Source organism: Bos indicus x Bos taurus, chromosome 10 (assembly GCF_003369695.1).
Source record: "Bos indicus x Bos taurus breed Angus x Brahman F1 hybrid chromosome 10, Bos_hybrid_MaternalHap_v2.0, whole genome shotgun sequence".
NCBI classification, from domain to species: domain Eukaryota; kingdom Metazoa; phylum Chordata; class Mammalia; order Artiodactyla; family Bovidae; genus Bos; species Bos indicus x Bos taurus.
Genome location: NC_040085.1, coordinates 18,097,886 through 18,103,112, shown reverse-complemented (window position 1 = coordinate 18,103,112; position 5,227 = coordinate 18,097,886). Strand labels below are relative to the sequence as shown.

General features: G+C 41.8%; 1 pseudogene across 1 annotated transcript; it reads left to right on the top strand.

The window, feature by feature from the left end:
• Positions 1 to 756: 756 nt before the first annotated feature.
• LOC113899479 lies at positions 757 to 1,478 on the top strand (annotated as a pseudogene). The gene is made up of 2 exons (XR_003512916.1): positions 757 to 891; positions 1,080 to 1,478. The product of XR_003512916.1 is annotated as a T cell receptor alpha variable 22-like (transcript).
• Positions 1,479 to 5,227: the final 3,749 nt, after the last annotated feature.

Here is a 5,227-nt window from a genome sequence, read left to right as displayed (position 1 = left end):
ATACCCCAGACCTCCTACCTTTTCATATATTTCCTCGAGAGTAGAAAGAACAAGAATAGAAAGAGGAAAAAATAAGGAACAAAAATAGAAGGAAAGGAGAAAGACAATATTGAATTTGAGCAAAAAAGTGTGGCCAGATCAGAATTAGCTGTGGGTCAACAGGGCATCCAAGAGTTGGACAGTAGGAAGGGAGAGGTGCAAATTAAGGCAGAGTGAACGTTATACACATGTCCTGTTTTTCAACAACCAAATTCTTATTGGGATCATTTCTGTGCAGAGGCCAACTATATATCTTGGTTTCTAAATGATTTCAAGAAACTGTATTTACTTCTGCAATAAACAATGCATGTATCAGATAGTTTTCCTTGATCAGAATTTTCACATAACCAAATTATCAAAGACTCTGCCAAACTATGCAATTTGAAAAATGGGTCATCCTTCCCTATAATTCCTCAAGGTTCTGCGTAATCCATCCTGACACAATTCTTCTAGAAATACCATCTACCTTTCCTCACACACTATCCCACAATCTTCTCTTACATATATTCTTTCAAGAAAAAAAAACTTCTTTATGACTTCACATATTGGAAATATTTCTTTTACCTCTCTGCTCTGTCCCCCCAAACCTCAATTTTGGAGAAATTGCTGACCTTACTGCAGTCTCACTAGGCCACGGTGGGTGGAGTTTCCTGTTAAGTGAGTTGACTCACCTCAGATGTGATTGGTACTCAGTGATACTGGTGGAACATACTGACAGTAAGAACAAAATTTCTCTGGCCCCAAGACTCTATATTCTTCAGAGTAGGGGCGAAGGCACCTCAGTAACTGGGCAAGGGATCATGAAGAGAAAATGGGGAGCCCTGCTGGGGTTTCTGTGGGTCCAGATTTGCTGTGAGTTGGGGTCATCCCAGACAGGGAACTGGGGAGTGTCCACAGCTGTCAGTGGGAGGGAGGGGAGGCAAGCTGACCTGGAGCTCCTAGATGGTCCTACATCCTCAGGTGTTTCCTGAGATACTTTCCTGGTCTGAAAACCCCATCCATGACATCATATGTGTTTGCTTCTCTCTCTTTCCAAGCAGGGGTGAGGGGAGTAAAGGTGGAGCAGAATCCTTCAGTCTTGAGCCTGCAGGAGGGAGCCAACTCTACTCTGAGGTGCAATTTTTCTGACACGGTGAACAGTGTGCAGTGGTTCCAGCAGAATCCCGGAGGCAGCCTCACCAGGCTGTTTTTCATAGCTTCAGGGACGAAGAAAAATGAAAGGATGAGTTCCACAGTGAATTCTAAGGAGCGGTATAGTACCCTACACATCACAGCCTCCCAGCTGGAAGACTCAGCCACCTACCTCTGTGCGGTGGAGGCACAGTGCTCCCAGGCAGCCTGCAGCCTGTACCCAAACTGCAGCTGCCTCAGCCCCAGCCCTCCACAGTACTACACCGTCCAAGTACCCTTGTTACCTCTTTGGGTTTCCAGATTCATAACTCAGCATTTTTTCCTCTGAAGATCAGATCCTTCAGGACTGTCATTTCACCTTTTTTTTTTTTTTTTTGCCCTTCTTCTTCCCAGAAATCTCTCATGGATACAAAGCTCTAATATGGAGCCATTGTCATAACTGATGTAGATGCCAATATTCGATGTCCTGTTAAAACAATCTAGTGCACCTGACAGATAAAATGTAAGCTACATATAAATTTCTCTGACGGAAAATGCTTGGAAAAATACATGGTGATCAACAAATAGAAAGAGATGACTCAATTTTTTGGTTAACTCCACGTGTGTGTTCCTTCAAAGTGAAAAGGGAATTAAATGTAATGTTTTTAAAGTCTGTATTCAGATTTTTGAGTCCTGGTATCCTTTTGAACTGTGGTGTTGGAGAAGACTCTTGAGAGTCCCTTGGACTGCAAGGAGATCCAACCAGTCCATTCTGAAGGAGATCAGCCCTGGGATTTCTTTGGAAGGACTGATGCTAAAGCTGAAACTCCAGTACTTTGGCCACCTCATGAGAAAAGTTGACTCATTGGAAAAGACTTTGATGCTTGGGGGGATTGGGGGCAGGAGGAGAAGGGGACAACAGAGGATTAGATGGCTGAATGGCATCACTGACTCGATGGACGTGAGTCTGAGTGAATTACAGGAGTTGGTGATGGACAGGGAGGCCTGGCGTGCTGTGATTCATGGGGTCGCAGAGTTGGACACGACTGAGCAATTGAACTGAACTGAATAACAAATATGAGAAAAATAATTTTTTATGTGAAGACAAGGCAGAGACTGGAGTCATGTGTCTGAAAGCCAAGGAGCACCAAACACTGATGGCAGTTGCCACAAGTTAAGAGAAAGCATGGGAGTTTATAGCAGCTTTATTCATAATTACCAAAATTTGGGACTAACCAAGATGTCCTTCAACAAGAGTAAGCATAAGTAAATTGTGGTACATCCAAACAATGGAATACTATTCAGTGTTAAAAAGAAATGGGCTGTCAAGCCATAAAAATACAGAGGAAACTTAAATGCATGATACTAAGTGAAGAAGTCAATCTAAAAGGCTGCCTACTATATGATTCCAACTATATGACATTCTGGGAAAGGAAAAATTATAAAGAGAGTGAAAACCAGTGATTGCAAGGATTGAGGGGAGTGGAAGGATGAATGGGCAGAGCACAAAGGATTTTTAGGAGCGAAACTACTCTCTGTGATACTATAATGGTGAACACATGCCACTACACCTTTGTGTAAACCCATAGAATGTACAACACCAAGAGTGAATCCTGGTAAACTATAGACTTTGGGTGATTATAATGTGTTAATATGGGCTCATCAGTGGTGAGAAATAGACCAGTCTCATGTGGAAGTTGATAAGAAGAGAGGTTATGCAAGTGTGGGAGTGGGAAGTATACTGGAAACCTCTGCGTCCTCTCTTTAATTTTTCTGTGAACCTAAAATGACCGAAAGTCTCAACAAATTAGATTCAGATACATGAAACTAATTTGTATGAAGAGTTAAAGCATTTTAGAAAAATGGTGCCACTAGAAACATTGAAAGTGAAAGTGTTAGTCGATCCATCCTGTTCTACTCTATGTGACCCTATGGACTGTAGCCTGCCACTCTCCTCTTTCCACGGAATTCTCCAGGCAAGAATACTGGAGTGGGTTGCCATTTCCTGCTCCAAGGGATCTTCCTAACCCAGGGATTGGACCCAGGGATGGACCCAGGAATTGAACTCAGGTCTCCTGCATTGCAGGCAAATTCTTTACCATTTGAGCCACCAGGGAAGCCCGCTAGAAACATTACCTAATGAAACTTTACTCTGCTTCTTGTAAAGAAGATTTCAAATTTTCATTTTGCGCTGTTTCTAAAAATGATATAGGTGATCCCCACATACACTTGCAAGGAGAAAGACAGAAGCCAGAAAGCAATTTGGTTGCTTTAGAAAGAGCCTCTTGCTTTATCTGTTGGCAATTCATCTACTTCCTCCAGGTCCTCCACTCATGCAGATGTTTTTTCTTTTATTCCTACAAGATGAAATAAGACTTATAGAATGAATCACCAAAAGAACATCTTCTACCAATTCAGTCACAAAGCCCCTTTGACCTCACTGTGATGATGCTTACATTCAGTGAGCCACGTCCCATTTTATGCCATTTTACTATGGATTTATATTCTCCTTGATCTTATAGGAGAAATGAAATCACAGATAGGGATTCATTCCAAGGAAGGCCCTAGGGTTAATTAGTGGCAACTGCAGCCCCCAAAGACTGCAAGGGATGTGAAAATAGTGTTGGGGTTCCAGAGTGCAAGGGGTTTCTCCCCACTCTCTCTCATCACTTTACATTGTATATAAGTAGACCTCAATAAAGGTTTGTTCTGCTAAATAGTATAAAAGAATTTAGAGTTAGATGAGCCTGTAGACAGAGTTTAGTTCAACCTCATTTTACACAGGAAGTAGATCCAAGATGAGAGAATGAAAAATTATATAATTAAAAAATAGATCAAATGAGCTAGCAGTAGAAAGTAGAGGATAAACTGGATATCCTCACCTCCCCCTTACTGTTCTTTTCCTATCTCCTCCTTCCAGACCCTTGTTGCTGAGCAAAGAAAATCTGCAACACTTAGATCTCTGCCATTTAGTAATTGCATTTTAGGATACATTTCAACTGTTTCTACTGTCAATTCTCTGAGAAAGCAAGGGGCCACTAAAAACCAGCTTAGGAGACAGTCTGAGATAACAGGCAGTTGAAATGTCAAATGATCTTCTCTCTGTTACTCTGATTTTTGGCTTACAAGTTCCTTTTAGAGAGAGTTTTCCTTCATAACAGGCAAATGAAAATGGTATATTGGCTGAACTTGATAGTTTCTCATATATATATATATATTTGGTTTGTTTGTTTAGGAGAGTGAATCATGGTGCTTTTATAATTTAAAAACTATATATTAGGCCCATCATTGAATAAAGAGCAACAGCATCTACCTCTTTTCAGCTTATAAACAAATTCTCTATCTCTATATTCTTACTGTGCATGAGCGCTGAAGAATTGATGTTTTTGAACTATGGGGTTGGAGAAGACTCTTGAGAGTCACTTGGACTGCAAGGAGATCCAACAAGTCCATCCTAAAGGAGATAAATCCTGGGTGTTCATTGGAAGGACTGATGTTGAAGCTGAAACTCCAATACTTTGGCCACATGATACAAAGAGCTGACTCATTTGAAGAGACCCTGATGCTGGGAAAGATTGAGGGCAGGAGGAGAAGAGGATGACAGAGGATGAGATGGTTAGATGGCATCACCTACTCGATGGACATGGGTTTGGGTGGACTCCGGCAGTTGGTGATGGACAGGGAGGCCTGGCATGCTGCGGTTCATGGGGTCACAAAGAGTCAGACATGACTGAGTGACTGAACTGAACTGAATTGAGATTACTTCAATCTGAGACATAATTTGTTTGACATTTGCTGTATTTATGCATGTCCCTCATAGGCACAGCTATGAAAGGACATTTAACCAGAGTTCAGTAGTTAGAGATGTGACCACCAGATGGTGGTGCACCTCTGCTGATGAGAACATGTGGAGGGTTCATGTGAGTGGGTTCTGAATGCATAGGCTTAGGGCAGAAGTAGAGCCTTTTTCTTATTGGCTGGGTAGACAATGAAATAAACCACTAGAGAAAAGAAGGGATCACTTGGTAACAGAAGCAGGTCTCCTGGTTGGAGACTGCAGGTCCACAATTGATCCTAA